Source organism: Macaca fascicularis, chromosome 12 (genome assembly GCF_037993035.2).
Source record: "Macaca fascicularis isolate 582-1 chromosome 12, T2T-MFA8v1.1".
Lineage (NCBI taxonomy): Eukaryota > Metazoa > Chordata > Mammalia > Primates > Cercopithecidae > Macaca > Macaca fascicularis.
Genome location: NC_088386.1, coordinates 51544507 through 51561180, shown reverse-complemented (window position 1 = coordinate 51561180; position 16674 = coordinate 51544507).

The following is a 16674-nucleotide window of genomic DNA, read 5'->3' as shown; positions in this document are numbered from 1 at the left end:
CTGTGCCTCAAATTTCCCATCTGTAAAATGAGTATAATGATAATATGGATGACAGTGGTAACTTCCTTATACATTTTTTTAAAAATGACGTTTGAAGAAATTAATAATACCTGTAAACACATAAAATAATGCTTGGCACAGAGCAAACACTTGAAAATTGTTAGTTTTTATTATTATTCTTATACCAGATGCTCACATTGTTTGATAAGTATCCCTCTCCCTTCAAACACACACACACACACACACACACACACACACCCCAACTCTAATGATATCCCTCTCAAGAGTCATCCCCAAAAGTATAGTATTAATATGTGTAGGTTTCCAAATGACATTTATAAATGGGCACCAAAAATTCTCTTAAGCAAAAGAGAGGGAATCAAATGCCAAAAACCAATTAAATATTATGGAGGGTAAAACACTATCTGACACAATCAGGCGACAGAGAATGAAGGCCAACATAGCGTTCCCAGCTGTACACTCTGCTGCCCTTTTCCCCCTCTTAACAGGGTGAGTTAAGGTGGAGTGTCATCCTTAACTTTGAATTTTGCTGCTTTTGTCAGTTTGTGTCACAACCTTAACATTATTTAAATGTACTTTTTTGTATTTAATATTCATATTCAGGTGTTCAAGCCATAATTTCTGTTAGTAAAAGTGACATTTCTTAAAGTTCATTATTTTTTCCACATAGAAATCTCAGACATTAAAAAAAAACAGACTTTAAATAATAGAACAGAAGTGTCTTCAGGCTAACAGCCACCCCTGTGATTTGTCATTTTGGTACTTGAGTACCTGGAAGAAATAAGTTTGATAACACCCGAGTCATTTAGCTTTGTGATTAGAAACCCGGCAGTCAGAGCTGTGTGTCTTAGGCAGCCCTTCACATTCAGTGGAGAGCTTATAAAGACTGTGTTGCTCTGACTTTTTTTGCTTGACATTTTCAAGCCAAGATGCACTATATAAAACGTCCGTTAAATTTGCCAAGGATTTCAAGTTATCACGGCAATGTATCTTGATGATAATCAAGAATGTGGCAACAATTATACGGCATCTATCTGTGGGGTTTAGGTAAAGTACTCAACTGAAATCCTCAAAGTAATTCACTTACAAAAAGTAAAATAGGTAATGCTTATTGCTCAGGGAGAGAGAATAGACGTTAGACTTCCTTAAATGTACCATGAAAAGAAATACAAGTTAAAGCCAATCCATTATAAATGCAATGAGAGGGTCTTTCTGGTCAGATTTTATCAGATACATATCACATCAATTTTGTCTCTTTCTTTTAATGTGGCATATATATGTTTTTAAAGTCTGTCCAAAGACTACAACGTACCTCACATATACCCAAATGACATTGGATATAGGAGACTGTTTCAGAAAGGCATGGGATTTTTTAGTTATTAGAGTTTGACATATACTATTTATCATTAATGCTGTTGGTTTAAAAGATTATAAGGAAAAAGGGAAAGAAAAAAAGAAATAAATTATTCAAACTTTGATGTTACATTATACTAAAAATGTAACAAAATTATAACCTTTAGACCACCACTGTCTGTTTTAACAGCCTATAATGCTTATTTGTATCTCATTCTCATTGAATGGTTTTTGTTCATTTCTTGATGTGAGGGGATGCTGCATCTTATTCACATTGGGAATTTGAGAGAAGGGATTCATTGATTTTTATATTAATTTGTGCTAATTCTAGTAGAGGTGTGTCAACCTTAATAAAACTTGGCATCATCTAAGAGTCCACATTAAAAATTAAACTATGCAGTAAACATTCAAGTAATAAAAATTAAAGGTCCTTTGTTTTATTTAAGGATTTACTCCAAACACTAAAAGAGAGAACTGATACTGATTCACTATATATGACTTGTCAGAAAAATGTAAAAACATCTATATTCTAATTTTAAGTGATGGCTTTCATAAGTCTTATCCAAACCATATAGACATTAATGAAAAATGAATTGTTTGTAGAGGAAAGTAGAAGATCTATTGGAAAATAACTTTTAAAGATCTTTAATCTTTGCTGGCATTTAAAAATATTAGTTATTTTGTATTGCTGTTTTCTCTGCTGTCTTCCACACATAATGATACCTGTTGACTAGAATTTTTAACCTTTCTATACAAGTAAATTTTTCAACATGTGTTTCAAAGAGAGTAAATATGTTTTGGATCCATGCTTGATTATGCCTTTGATATAGACACATCTTTTTACATTTATTTTTAATGAAATTTATCTACTCTTCCCTTCTTGCTAAGCAGAGTATAAAAAGACACACATCCTCCCTGGAAGAAAATAATTTGTAGTTTTCAGTAGAGGAGATATAATTTCCTCACCCCCTCCTAAACACTTTAGGGCTTCTTGTTCAGCCTCTTACTTTTTTCTAGACACTAAATAAGAATTGGGAAGATCTCTTTCCTTTTATTGAGAGTGTTCTTCATTTTTTTTTTTTTACTCATTTCAATTCTATCCAATTATTCCAGGTTGAGATTAAATTTTTGCTTTTCCTTGAGCCTTTATCTGCGCCAGTTCCCTTTTACCTCCCTACCCAGGATCCTAAAGTCATTTGTAGTTTTTGCCATCTACCCTTTTTTTACACATAGTTATGCATTTAAAATATTATTTAACTTTGTAAGCTCATGAAGGCAGTTACCAAGACATCATGCTGACCATTTTCTCTGATAATGCTGTATTTGTTTTATATAAAAGTATTATTGCTATATGAAATCTTAGAAAATTGCAAGCATTCTTTCAAGAATCCACAGTCCCTAGAAGTTGTGTCCTATATATTCCTCAAAATGCCTTTAGAATGCTTAATGAGAATAAGATACCATGTTTTTTTTAACATGTGATTGTTTGTACTCTTCTAAAAGAGATATAGTTGCTGTTTACAAGAGTTCCAGGTAATAAATAAAGGGAGAAATGTAGTTTTAATCACTGTAAATGGCTACCAATGTTGGGTCTCAGCTTAATTCTTGGGGTAGATTTCAGGTAATATAAATTTTTAAAATTTACATCTAAAGCTATTTAATTCTTCATATCATTTACATTATTCTGTTCATATTATTTGATGCAAGCTTAGTTGTAGACTTAGGTTCTACTCCTCCAGGAATATGCGAACACAGTGAACCTGCAAATGTGAAGCTCAAATAACTAAACTCCTTGAAACAGATTTATATGTTGCCTTTCTCAATGACAACCCCACTAACCATGGTGGTTAACGTCACTAAGCATGGATCTAGCCAGGAACATAATCCCAATACCCATACCAACCAGGATGGAGCTAGTTTTAACATGTTCCTTCAAGGCAAAGAATTTAAATTTTTTCTCTAAGCTACAGACCTCTGTAGTACATGTTCAAGTGGTCCATGAATGGAATGTTTTTATTCGCTTGAGTCCAGTGCTCTTCTGGGGGCTTATTTTTGACCTAATATAACCTTAACATGACCAATTTTTCCAAATTTGTTTAGATTTTTTTCATTGGAATTCATAGACATATAGTGTTAATATATTACTGGGTAAAATATACTGGGCTCCATGGAAGATAAAAAGGTGATTAAGGGCATGAGAAGTTGTTTTCCCACAAAATGTAATTGGCTGAATGGCTTTAGAAAACGTTAGTAATAAACAGGTCCTTCATATATTGAGTTTCTAACCAAGTCTCAAAAAATGAATGTTTTTGTTATTCAGTGAGACTTCATGGCTTGAAATAATGTGCTAATCTAATAAATAGAATATAAAATTAAATTATCACCCCATTCCTTATAAGACATAATAAAAGATTATGGGTTATTAAGCTTCTTGTAAGAGTGACTTAGCTTAGTTAATTTCTTATGCCTTAATTATAAAAAATTAATTGTACTTCCTACCAATTCAAATATTCTCAGCATGTATGTGTATGAGACCAATAATTACAAAGATCTCTTAGAGAGAATGCTTCCATGCTTCTCTCTTTTCCCTTAATAATGTAAGATGTGGTAAACAAGATGGGGGAAATGCCAGCAGAGGAAGGGCACCGATCTAGTGCAACTCACCTTCAGAAGGATAGGAAAAGGGAAGAGATGATTATCATTTCTACTATTTTTACTAATCTCTGTAATCCAATAATTGTTTTCTAACTACTATTTTTCTTGTAACTAGTATCTATCTTTTCCATTTATATGCCTTCTACGTATTTTTCCTACAAGACACTTCTCTAAAAGATGTGTCTAACTTATAGGATGTTCAGGAAGTTAAGTAGAATTTAATAGATGTAGACAAGGTGTGGGCTTGCCCCATTTCACTTCTATTAAATATGTAAGCAGGGTTAAAGGACTGTAGGCATGTGGAAACAGGAGTTAGTAATTGTGTTTCATCAGACACATAACATATCAGACTCCTTAAGATGTTGTAGTAGAACCTATTGTCCCCTGAAGCAAAAGAATCAGATTCTACACGGGAAGATGTAATTTTGTGAAGCACTCTGGAGCAAACTGACATATTATACAATGCATTGAAAGGACACAATGAGTAGATTCAGATCCAAGTTGTGGTGAAAGATTTAATTACTGAGTTAGGTTGGAGTTACTTGTGTGAATGAGCAAAACTTCACATAGAAGATAATTATTCAATAATCAACTTATTTTAAATATTTTTAAAGTAAAATGTAACTATCCTCACTTCCTATTAAAATAGTAGGGTTTTTTTGGTGTGATAATGTCACCTAGAAAGACAATTTTACTTAATGATAAACTGAAATATACATTTAGTCTTATTATTAGCAAACACATTTGGTAGCATGGATAGGATATCAAAACCTCTCTAGCCAGAAAAAAAAGCTTACCTTGTAATAATGAAAAAGGATTCTATTTCCTTGGTAATCACTTACATAGTATTACTTTAACCACTTGGCATTTAGCCTTTATGTGATAGCACCTGCTACTTATGGTCACCATGAGTTGGCCTTCACCATCATTTTACATTTCTGATGTTACAATTTTCGTCTAATTTACTTTAACTTTTGCTAGGAATGTTGCCACTTCTTAATTTCAACACCTTTGATTTTGGGTGTTTGGTAGTTGTGATAAAAAAGCTGAATTAATAAGAGTTTAATTATAAAAACAAAATCAGATATAAACACCTATAATTTATAAGATGAATAACAGTTTCTAATAAATGAATTCATCTCTTAAACATATTGACTGAGAACATAATACGTACGAGGAACTATTCTTAATGTTACCAATGAGAAATGGGAGAATCAAAAAGTGCCATCAAAAGAGATACCAAAACAGCTATGCAAAGAAGTAGTGGATGCAAGATAGAACATGTGGTAGGTATAAATACCTAGGTACATATACTCAGGTGTGCAAGAATAATCACATCCTTGTTTTAAATCATCTTTATTTTGATTTTGCAATTGCATCCAGCCTGGCTGGCATTAGATTTCATCTCAGTCATTATTAGGGCTCCTTTTTTCTATCAAAGCCTTCGGAACTGGGGGTACCGTTTAGTGTCCAGAACTGGCAGACTGTTATCAGACTGCTGATATACCCAGGTCCAACCCTGGGTAGTCTTGTGAAATCCAAAAATTCTATGCTTTGATGTCACCTGAGCTTTAGGAAGATCTTTGCCAGGTTTAGGAACACTGGTTCCACTATCCAGTCACCCTTTCCACAGCCTGCTAACTCAGCTGTTTGATAGAGTGAGAATGACATTCAGTTCTTTAGTAATCCTGAGACCAGCTGCCTTTCCCACTCTTTCTACACCAGGGATCTACCAATGTACTCTCTCTCTCTTTGTCTTCTCCTTTCCCTGCTCCTTTCCTCTCCCCTGTGCTCTCATGTCTTCCTCCATGGCACCTGATTTCATCTTCTCAATGCACTTAGAGTTTACAGAAAACAGGAAGAGTTCCTGGTTCAGAATTATTTTTCCTTTTTCTGTTTTCTAAACTCAGTAGTAAAATTGAAGAGTAAGCATACAGAATAATATTTCAATGAATTATTCGGACACTAGATATGTAGTAATGTAGAAGAGAAGTCAGTATTTTCCTCGTTATATTCTTAAGACAGAGAATTCTAAACTTTGATGAGTGGATTTGGGAAAAAATTAGCATTTCTATTTTTTATTTTACATAATAAAACTTTCAAAATATCCTTTAGACTTATAATTTTTGCATATTTATATGTGTATGTCATATTAATATAAAATAGTAAGCATATGTGTAAGTAAAATTTATACATAAATAAATGTGTTGAGAATAGAAGCTTGAAATTTTCAATCACTGAGAGTATATGATTAAAAGTGTAAAGACAACCAGTCTAAGAAATTATAATACAGTTCAATTTAATAATTAAATGAGTATCCAGCATTTACAGAGCAATGTGCTAAGTATTTCAGAGGACACAAATTTTAAGGCAGGCAGATATGTAGTTAACTATTTAAAGGGCAATTTAAAAATGAAATTCACATCTGTATCACAGACCAGTCCTGCAGAAAAGGATGTTACTTTAGGTATATCTCCTAATGTTATCCCTAATGTAAATGACAAGTTAATGGGTGCAGCACACCAACATGGCACATGTATACATATGTAACAAACCTGAACGTTGTGCACATGTACCCTAGAACTTAAAGTATATATATAAAAACAAGGATGTTACTTAAAGAATCTTATTATAAGTTTTCAAAAGATAGAAAGTGGCATCCTGCTGTGAGTGTTTGTGTAGTAGAAAGGTTGGGTGGGACATGGATCAGGAAAACTTCATGGAAGTGTGCTTTTGGACTTGGGTCTTGAAAGTGGGGTAGGTATTACCTGTAAAAATAAATTTAGTAAGAAAAGTAATCCAGGTCAGAAGGCTTTGGGTACCCCTGATGGTACATAAAGCACTTATAGGAGGTACTGAGTCATGGATACCATTAAAGAAACAAAATTTTCAGATTCTCAACTTCAATATGTATGATTTCAGAATTCATGCTTTTTTTTTTTTTTCCCCTCTTCACAATACTGCCCTCTGTGGATGGGGGAGGAATCATTGAATATGTATTAGAGAATCTGTGACTCCAGACTGGCAAGTTATAATACTCAAAAGAAAGATAGAAGATTCAAATGGTGATCAGGAGAATACAAGATACATCACAACACCATTTAAAACACAGAATAATAATTAATGTTGCCCAATACGTCAGTGACATAATAGTAATAACTTCAAAAACTAAAATATTTATAGTGCTCCTCTAAAGTTTGCACATGTATAATGTCATTTGTTTTTATACAGCTCCATTGAGTAGATAACTATGTGTTCTCAAATTACTTAAGAGAAAATTATGTCTCAGAGAGTTGATGCCACTAGGCAAAGACTATGTATCTAGATACAGAAGAACTATAATTCGAACACAGGCCTTTGGAATATATTTTATGTTATTTCCATACTACTATTGAGTCTTTATGCTCTATCCTTGCAAGTCTGCAAAGAATACTAAGTAAACTAGGTAAAAATAAAGTTAGAAAGAGCTAACCGATTCATCAAAAAGAGAGGATACAGGGCAGATCCTTAAAATCTAAAAGCCATCTATATTCTTGCTTTCAAGGTACGGTCTGTAGAATGTAGTAACACTATCACACGAGAACTTATTCTCAGGCCACCAACCCATATCTACTGAGTCAGAATTTGTATTTCTGACAGCATCCCAAACATTTTATTAAAATTTGAGAAGCACTGGGAGAGATGACAAAGCAAGCTTCTCAATATAGGTAAAATAGCTTGTTTGGCATTTATAATATTACTTCCACCAGTGAATGGTTCATTTCACTTGCTTCAATATTATAAATTCTCCTTGTTATCCATAAAAATCCACAGACAAAAAATTAGTTTCCCATTAGCTCTCCTTTATGTAAGGAAAAATAGTTTATTATGTTTAAAGTCAGTAATCCCTAATTTTAAAATGTTTACCTAATTTAACTGCAGAATATTCCAACCCAAAGATCACAAATTAGATATAAACTATAGGCAGATCAGCTGACTATTACATATTTGGTTGTTCCAGCATTTGTAAATGATTTATATGGAGGTTGTAAATCATATTTTGAGCTTCATGTTATCTCCTTGCTAGAAGCAGAACATGGGCAAATTGAAAAGGTAACTACAAAGTGGTGACCTTACAGTTTGTTTCCCTACATCTTGATGTATTTTTTTATGCTTCCAATACTCATCACTTTTTTGCATCAAGTTTTAAAAGAGAAGTAAGTATAAGCTTGGTGGTGGTTTGTTTAAACTCATTGCACATTTGTAAATTTCAAGTGACAAGTATGTTCTGCCATTAGCAGAGGTTTGGAGACACTCATATGTGCCAGAACATGCAAAAGCCACACATTCTTTGTTAAACTAAACAGTCCTAAGCATTGTGTGGACTCCTGGCATAGCATGGCTAAATATTCAGACACATGCCTATATAGTACTCTGTGTTCTGCCAAATGGAGGGAAAACAAAAGAAAGAAAATTATATAAATATACTGGTAAACATTGACTTTGTAAGATACAGCATAAGCTGCTTTGGAAAAAGATTGCAGAGCATGATTCAAAGAATGCATTTAAATTCTTTTCCTTAGGAAAATGCATCTAATTTGTTTTTCATGAAAACATGTATTTAGCAATGGGGAGTTTTTCATTGGCTAAGATATTTTGGCATATTTATGGTAAAAAGGTGATTGGAATAATGTTTGCATTCATTTTGCACTGAAAATTGAAATAAGTATAAGATATGCACTTTGTAACATAAAATCATTGCCAGTAAGGATATACTCCCTTTAAGAAAGCATAATTCAGTATATGAAAATTCAAAGTGACTAAACTATAAATATGGAAGAATTATTCATGTTACCAAAGGATCCTTCCTTTATCAAACATTTATCACAGGAAATCTTTAAATAAATAGTTCCCTTTTAGGACATTTAAAAGTACTGGATTTAAATGGTTGATGTTGAAGAAATATCTAAGAAGTACATCTATTATATAAGGCATAAATCTTAAGAGATGACTTTCGAGTTTCTTAATGATCTTGATTTTTGTTAAAATGATTAATTATTACCAGCCACAGAAGAAACTGAAAATCTAATGGCCAAGCCAAGGTGATGTTTCCTCAAATAAGTTCTCTACTCATGAAAGAATATATAAGCGTTTCATGTTTTTCACTCATATGATGACTTTCTAAAATGATATTCTATTATGGCTACAATTATTTATTCCAGAACACTACCAACATTTCTGGGACTATTTGAAAGCCATCTTACTATCTATGAAAAGTAGCCTTTTGCTGTGCTTTCCCTCCAAATGCTTCCTGCAGGATTGCACGATCAAATCTCTGTCTCCTGACCAGACCAACCGGACTTCTTCTAGGTCCTCTCATACCATGTAAGCCATGCCATATACCAGCAGATGCGGTAAAAAGAATGGTTCACACTGATACAGTAGCTCTCATTGGCTGTTGCAAGCTCATCTTGCCTTTCTTATTGGAAAACCAACAGCAATGTCCAGCTATTAGGTTTTCATTTATTATTATACTCTTTGTACAAACCATCATCTAAGCCATGACAGTTTTCACTTACTCACTATGCATCATAGAATCTAGTGGTTCTCTAAACTCCAGGCCTTTCTTTATATTGTCACCAGTGTTTATCTTTTAAGAAACAAATCTGGTCATACTACTCCCTTTTTGTCTGTTTAAAAGCCTCCCATGTTTTCCCATTTATTATGGAATTTCTCATCTGTAGAGAAATGACCCAGGGACTGGACCAAACTAAGTGAATGGATCAGGAAGCCTTAGAATAAAATCTTTGGAGTCTATTATATGTTTTATATAGTTTTATAACATTCCCCCCAAACAATGAAGTAAAACATTGCCAATAGCTTTTTTTTTTTTTTTTTTTTTTTAAGATGGAGTCTTGCTCTGTAGCCTAGGCTGGAGTGCAGTGGCACAATCTTGGCTTACCACAACCTCCGCCTCCCAGATTCAAGTGATTCTCCTGCCTTAGCCTCCCGAATAATTGGAATTAGAGGCATGTGCCCCCATGCCCGACTAATTTTGTATTTTTAGTAGGGACTGGCTTTCTCCATGTTGGTCAGGCTGGTCTTGAACTCCCGACCTCGGGTGATTCCCCCGCCTCGGCCTCCCAAAGTGCTGGGATTACAGGCGTGAGCCACCGCGCCCGGCCGCAATAGCTTTTTTATTTAGGCACAAGTACAGAAGAAAAATGGTTGTTGATGTTTTTTTGTTGTTGTTTTTGTTTTTGTTTTGTTTTTTTTTTTTTTTTTGAGACGGAGTCTCGCTCTGTTGCCGGGGCTGGAGTGCAGTGGCCGGATCTCAGCTCACTGCAAGCTCCGCCTCCCGGGTTTACGCCATTCTCCTGCCTCAGCCTCCCGAGTAGCATCCGCCACCTCGCCCGGCTAGTTTTTTGTATTTTTTAGTAGAGACGGGGTTTCACCGTGTTAGCCAGGATTGTCTCGATCTCCTGACCTCGTGATCCACCCGTCTCGGCCTCCCAAAGTGCTGGGATTACAGTGTTGATGTTCTTAGTTCTCCTTTCTCAAATACCTGCTACTGTGTCCATCCTGTTTTGTGCATCGCCTAATGGTCTCGATTTAGTTCATGCAATGTATCCCAGGTTATAATGTTTCTTCCTTTATCTGACTTTTCTGTGTAATTTTATCTTTTTGTAGACATAGGATTTGTTTTATTTTCTCACACCATTTCCAGGATTTTGCTTCCCATTCCATTCTAATTAAGGTACCCACAGTCCCTCTGCTCAAGAAAGTATGTTCTATCAATTTTCTTTGTCAAATCAACTGGCAGTTTTCCAGAGCATGTATTTGTTACAATTCCAAGTGAGGTTGTGAGGCAGGGTAGAGCCAGCCATATACAGAATCACCTTAAAAATGTGGATTTAGGAATTCATAATGCTGCTGTGTGGAGAATAAATTTACAGTCACTTGTAATTATGCTGGCTTCAACTTATTTCCCATCATGTATTCTATTCTATGCCTGGTCGGAAGAGCTTGTCACTTCTTGATTACATTAGACCGTTTTAGGACCTCCTGCTTTTGCATATGCTATTCCTTAAATTTGAAGTTCTTTTCCTGTTCTTTCTTTTTTCCACCAGGAAAATTCCTGTGCATATTTCAGAGCTCAAATGTCATCTTTTTAGTGAAGTTTTCAGTCTCTCTTAGGCAGAATTTTGCTGTCTCCTCTGTGCCATGGTATTTAGTTTATATTTTTGTCGCAGCCCTTTTTATGTATCCCTGGAGCCTAACCCCATTCCTGGCATATAGTAAGAGCTCAATAAATGTTTTTGAAATAAAAAATTAAGAACACTGAAGGGACATTACGTCCCTAGTGTTCCCTCTAGGGTTAAGCCATTTGTACTTGATGTGCACAAAAATATAATGAAATCACATAAAAAATTGGCAAAATACCTGACCTCCCAAAATATGATAAAATACCTCTTTTCAGAGACCTACAAAATTAGGTCATATCTTCCTAGGTTTGGTTTTTAAGTTCACATTGATATCCATAGAAAAGGGTTACAGGAAAACCTAGGGCTCTGGCCGTATTAGAATCAGCATAAAATTAAAGAATGAGGAAAGCATTTTGAACATTTTGTTCACCACTTGCTTTCTGCCTACGGTAAGATTATCCATAGAACAAAGAGTTCTCTCACCTTAGGAGAAAGACCAGGAAGCACGCAATGACATCAGGTCTGTAATTTAGAGAACTTTATCTGCTAAAATTATTTTAGTTGTCCAGCTATCAAGAAAAATCCAGAAAAAAAAGATGTAAGGTATTGCAGCAAGTGAACTAGCTCATATTCTTACTTGCTCTGACAGGCTACAAACTTCAAACATCACCTCTAACATTTCAACCAATATATTAGATGTTCCTGAGCCAATTCTCTGCCTAGGTAACTCTTTCATTGAGTTACATGCAGGTTGGGAACTTGTCTCATTAATATTTCACACAGGTGTACTATATGAAGTTCAGTTCTTAAGCTCTCTGGTCTTTAGTATTTGCAGACATATAAAAATGCACCATTTCAAGGAATGAGGCATACACTTTTCCTTAATTTGCCTCCAGGCATCACCTTTTAACTCATTTTGGAGGAGAATTTCATTATCTCTAGAAGAAGCATTAAGAAATTTTCAAATGGAACCAATGACTTTCAAAATAAAAATGATTTGTCCTTTGAAATTCTATATTGGAATTTATATCTAATAAAATGAATTAGAACCCCCTTGAATTAGAATTTAAGAGAATCTTTTCCTGTTTAGGAGATTTAAAAAAAAATCTTAGGGACTATTTGACTATCTGTACCATAAAGTGTTCATAATGGGCCAAGTCCATTGCACCTGATTTGCTTAGGCTATAGCAAAGAAAGCAGATTCTATATTATGTAGGCACTCAAGTGAGCTTCAATTTGTTCTTACAGGTCTAATTGCTATTTCTTAGTTGTTAAATATTAAAATAGATTTCACAAAGTATTGTTTTTCAATAGGCAGCCCTCAGTCTATATTTTCAGGATCGGCCTGTAAGAAATATATTATTTAATTAATATTTTTATAACAGAAATATTTTTTTTTCAGGTGGCCTGTGCAATTCTTTTGCTCTTGTGTCAGGTGCCAAAATATTTCAAAAGGAAGCTTATTTCTGCCATGTGTGATTTCTGATGTGTGATTTCTTTGGATGTCATTTTGCATTGCATGTGAGACAGCTATTTTTTATTTCTTGATGTCTGTTGCACCCAAAGGAAATCTGTATTTTGCTTTCTGGAAGAAAAGAGCAACTGGGTGGCATTGGAAAAACTTCCACCCACTAACATGGAAAAATATTCAATCTGTCCCATTACATTGAAGTGGGAGACTTTAAAGGGCAGCATACCCAGTTAAGGAAGATATATTTCCATCTGTGATCAATAGCATGTGAAGAACAGCTCCTCTCTGAGCTCTATCCAGAGCAAAATTACCTTGGTAGTTCCTCGACCGTGGACACTCCACAAGTTTCTAAGGTTGAGCAGCCATGGGGAGCCACACCTGATTCCAAGGGGGAAACCGTTCTCTCTGTGAGGCCCATGGAATACGACTTTTCACTATTCTCCAGAGCTGTAGGACAGCTTTTAGAGACTGCACTTTTATATAGACTACATAATAAGGAAGAGATAAATAGGTCCCAGAAAGCATTAGAATGAGGCTAGCATGATAAATGTTTTCTCATTCCTTTCTGCTCTTCCATTCCTCTTTACAAAGAAATAATTTGGCTTCCTGTGTGGTATGGGGGAGTTGAATATATTTTCCCTAAAAGAACCAGAGGATCTAGTTCTGTTCAGTCAGGGGAATCTGCTTTATCCTGGACCAGGTACTCATAACATAACCTGCTATTTGAATATTTTTTATTCTTTCACACATTTAAGGACATACACAAATCAAAATGTAGTGAAAACCTAATAATGAGGATCATAAAGGCTATATATAACTCCCACTTTTTAATAATAAAATCACCATGAATTCTGAGATCTCTTCAGTATAATCTATCAGCCTTTCTCCCTTCCTTCCGTTGTTTCCTTCGTTCCTTCCTCCTCCCCCCTACCTTCTCCCCCTCACTCTTTCTTCACCCCCTCTCCCACCTATGAGAGGAGCAGAGTTAGCCATAGCAGGTGTTTACCTCATTTGAACATGGTCTTTTTCTATAGTACATAAATTAGTCAGGTCGAATCTTAGTTGGTGCACATCATTTAATCTGAATTTCTTCACTTTGTCTAGGAAAATGAAAAACAAACCAAAAAAAGTATAAGAATGAAGAATATTCTGTTTGGTATTTTTGATTCTCTCAATTTTTTTGAGTTAACTTTGAGTTTTCAAGGACAAATTTTTCCTTCCTGGGGTTGCTGACCTTGGGGACCAATGACAGTGTTGTCTCCCCTAAAGAACTGGACTGATTGGTCTTAAAGGGCATTATAATTGTTTCCTCAAGAAAAAAGAAATTAGAGTTGGTTACTGGTATTCTTTTTAGAACAACCTTAAACTGATTCTCTTGAAGGTTACCTTTAGGAGACGAGCATTGTGAAGCTGTATTGTCGACAATAACAAGTTGGGAAAACGTAGAGAACCAGTGTAGAAGGTAGAACAAGAAGCTATGGACAAGTTGAGGACAGTATTTGATCCAGGGAGTACTCAGAAAACAGGCTCGAAACAGGGCAGTGTTGAAGACAAACAATGTAGTACAATTGAAAGAACATTAAACAAAGAACAAAGGGCAAGTTCTCAACCTGGCCCTGCCACTAATTAATTGTGACCTTCGACAAGGAGGAGCACTTAAGTCAAAGAAAACATTCCTTTCAGTAAAGCATAGGATGTACTAGTGCTTGAGGAAGATTGAAATTCTCTGTCCAGGGGGGTAAACTATATTATTAGTAAATACCACAAATTTATCAGTCCATACAATTTCTAATTAGCGTTTCTGTTCTTTAGGGAGGCATGGGTAGAAAAAAATATTACATTAACTTATTTTTTAGACTACAGACATGCTTTAATTAAAAAAAAATCAAAAAGTAGTTATTTAATCCTAAAATGACATTTACAAACAAAAACCACTACATGATGTCTTGAGATAGGAATCTCATAGAGTATATTTTTAAAAATATCTGATTTGTGCATATTTCACAGAACATATTTATTGGGAAAAACGTGGGACCCACCTGTATTTACCAAGCAAAATAGCTACTTTTTCTGGTAAAGTTGCCAATTGTGAGGCTGAAAATGCAAGTGTTGTTCTGTTAGGAGACAGAAGGATGGGCTACATGACCCCCAATCTACCCTTTCCAGATTTCTTTCTTTTTTTGAATATATTAAAAAATACCTTATTTGCTATATTTATCAACTTTATAAGGTCCAATTTATTTCTATTTTGTTACTACCAGAAGATAGTCGAGAGAACTTTAGACTATTTCTCCCCTTCATGCCTGAAATACACTCCCTGAACATTTTTACTTGATAATTACAGGAAAGGTGTTTTACCCCCTGCCCCCCATTCCTTTGCCTTGTGAGAATGTCCATAGCCTATCTAGTCAGAGCGATGTTAATATTTGGGGACATTTTCCATGTTCCTTTATGAATCAAGGATTAGTCAGATGAGATTAATTAGTGTGCTGATTATTCAGGCCCCTTAACCGCTCTTCTTTTTTCTTTTTCTCCTCACCTCTTGGTTATTTCACTACTCATTAACAGGCTTATCAAAGGATGGGCAGGGAGAGGAGGTGGAACTTACAATTTTCTACCTTTTTCCAGAACTGGTTAAAAGTTTTAAGTGTGGGAGTGAGGAGGGTTGGGAAGAGAGGAAAAGGAAATTATTAGCTGAAATAAGATTTTTAAAATTATTATTCAGGGATCTTCATCATCTCAAGTGCGAAGGAAAGATGAATATACTGTTGCCTTTACTTTTAAAAACAATACTTTTACAAGAACAGCATACATTAGTTTATTTACCAAAGTTGAATCACTTAATATTGTATAGAAGTCAGGACACAAAGCATAGAAACTTCTAAGTGTGCATAGCTGAAAATAATCTGTTGTTCGCTTAGTAACTCTTATATGAGTAATAATGGAAACTTGATTCCAAAACTCCCACTCTCCTTAGATGTCCTTTCCTTCCAGAATATTTGGAAGACTAACGTTGTTTTAAATTAGATCCTCCATTTTCCCTTAGTTTTATATATTTATTTATTTTAAGTTTTCCTCCATTAGTCTCCAATAATGTTTTTGCCTGATTTTACACTGGTAACCACACAATCAGATCTCTAGCTTGCTTTGCCGCCCACTCAAAAGTTGATCTCCCTTGGAAAGATGCTGTTGTCAATATTCAATCTTAACTGGAAGAATACAGTGCTGTCCTCCATACTACTCTGTCCTAAGCATGGACATGCTCCTAATTCCTCAAAGCACAGATTAGATTGTAACATTTAATAAATTGTTATTTAAGACTTGAGGATAACAGAATATTATCCTCATGGGTACCCAATACAGGGAAACTTTAAGCTAGATTTCGTTGCTAGGTACGGTTCCTTAAACTCTATGTCCATCATAAATGCCAGCATTGTTTCCCACCATTCTGGGACGACTTCAGGAAATCTGCACATTGAGAATTGTCAGCCTTCTGCACAGATCTAAAGTCAGAGAACTCTTTCTTATCCCCAGTCTAAGATGAGTCTTCAGTTTCTATTCCCAAATCATTTCCATTTTAGGATTATCCATTCACTACCCATGCCCTCTCCATAGTAAGTCATCTTTGTCTTTAGTTCCCAACAGTGCACTCACATTAGGGTGCATAGACTGACATAATTTATTGCCCAAGATCTGAGTTATCCTGTTTGGCACACAAATTCATTAGACCACAGACACAAACTTAAGGTTAACTTAAGCATTATTAAGTTCAGATCTACTGTTTATAGGTTGTGCTCTAGCTTGAGGAGAATATGAGATCTTGTAATCTTCAGGGTCTCAATTCCAATCTCCAGATTTTAGTTGCTTCTACAAGAACACACACACACACACACACACACACATGCAAACACAGACACACAGACACCTACACACACCCTCAATAAACAATAATCTCCAGAGGCATTGCCATGTAAATCATTATTTCAAATA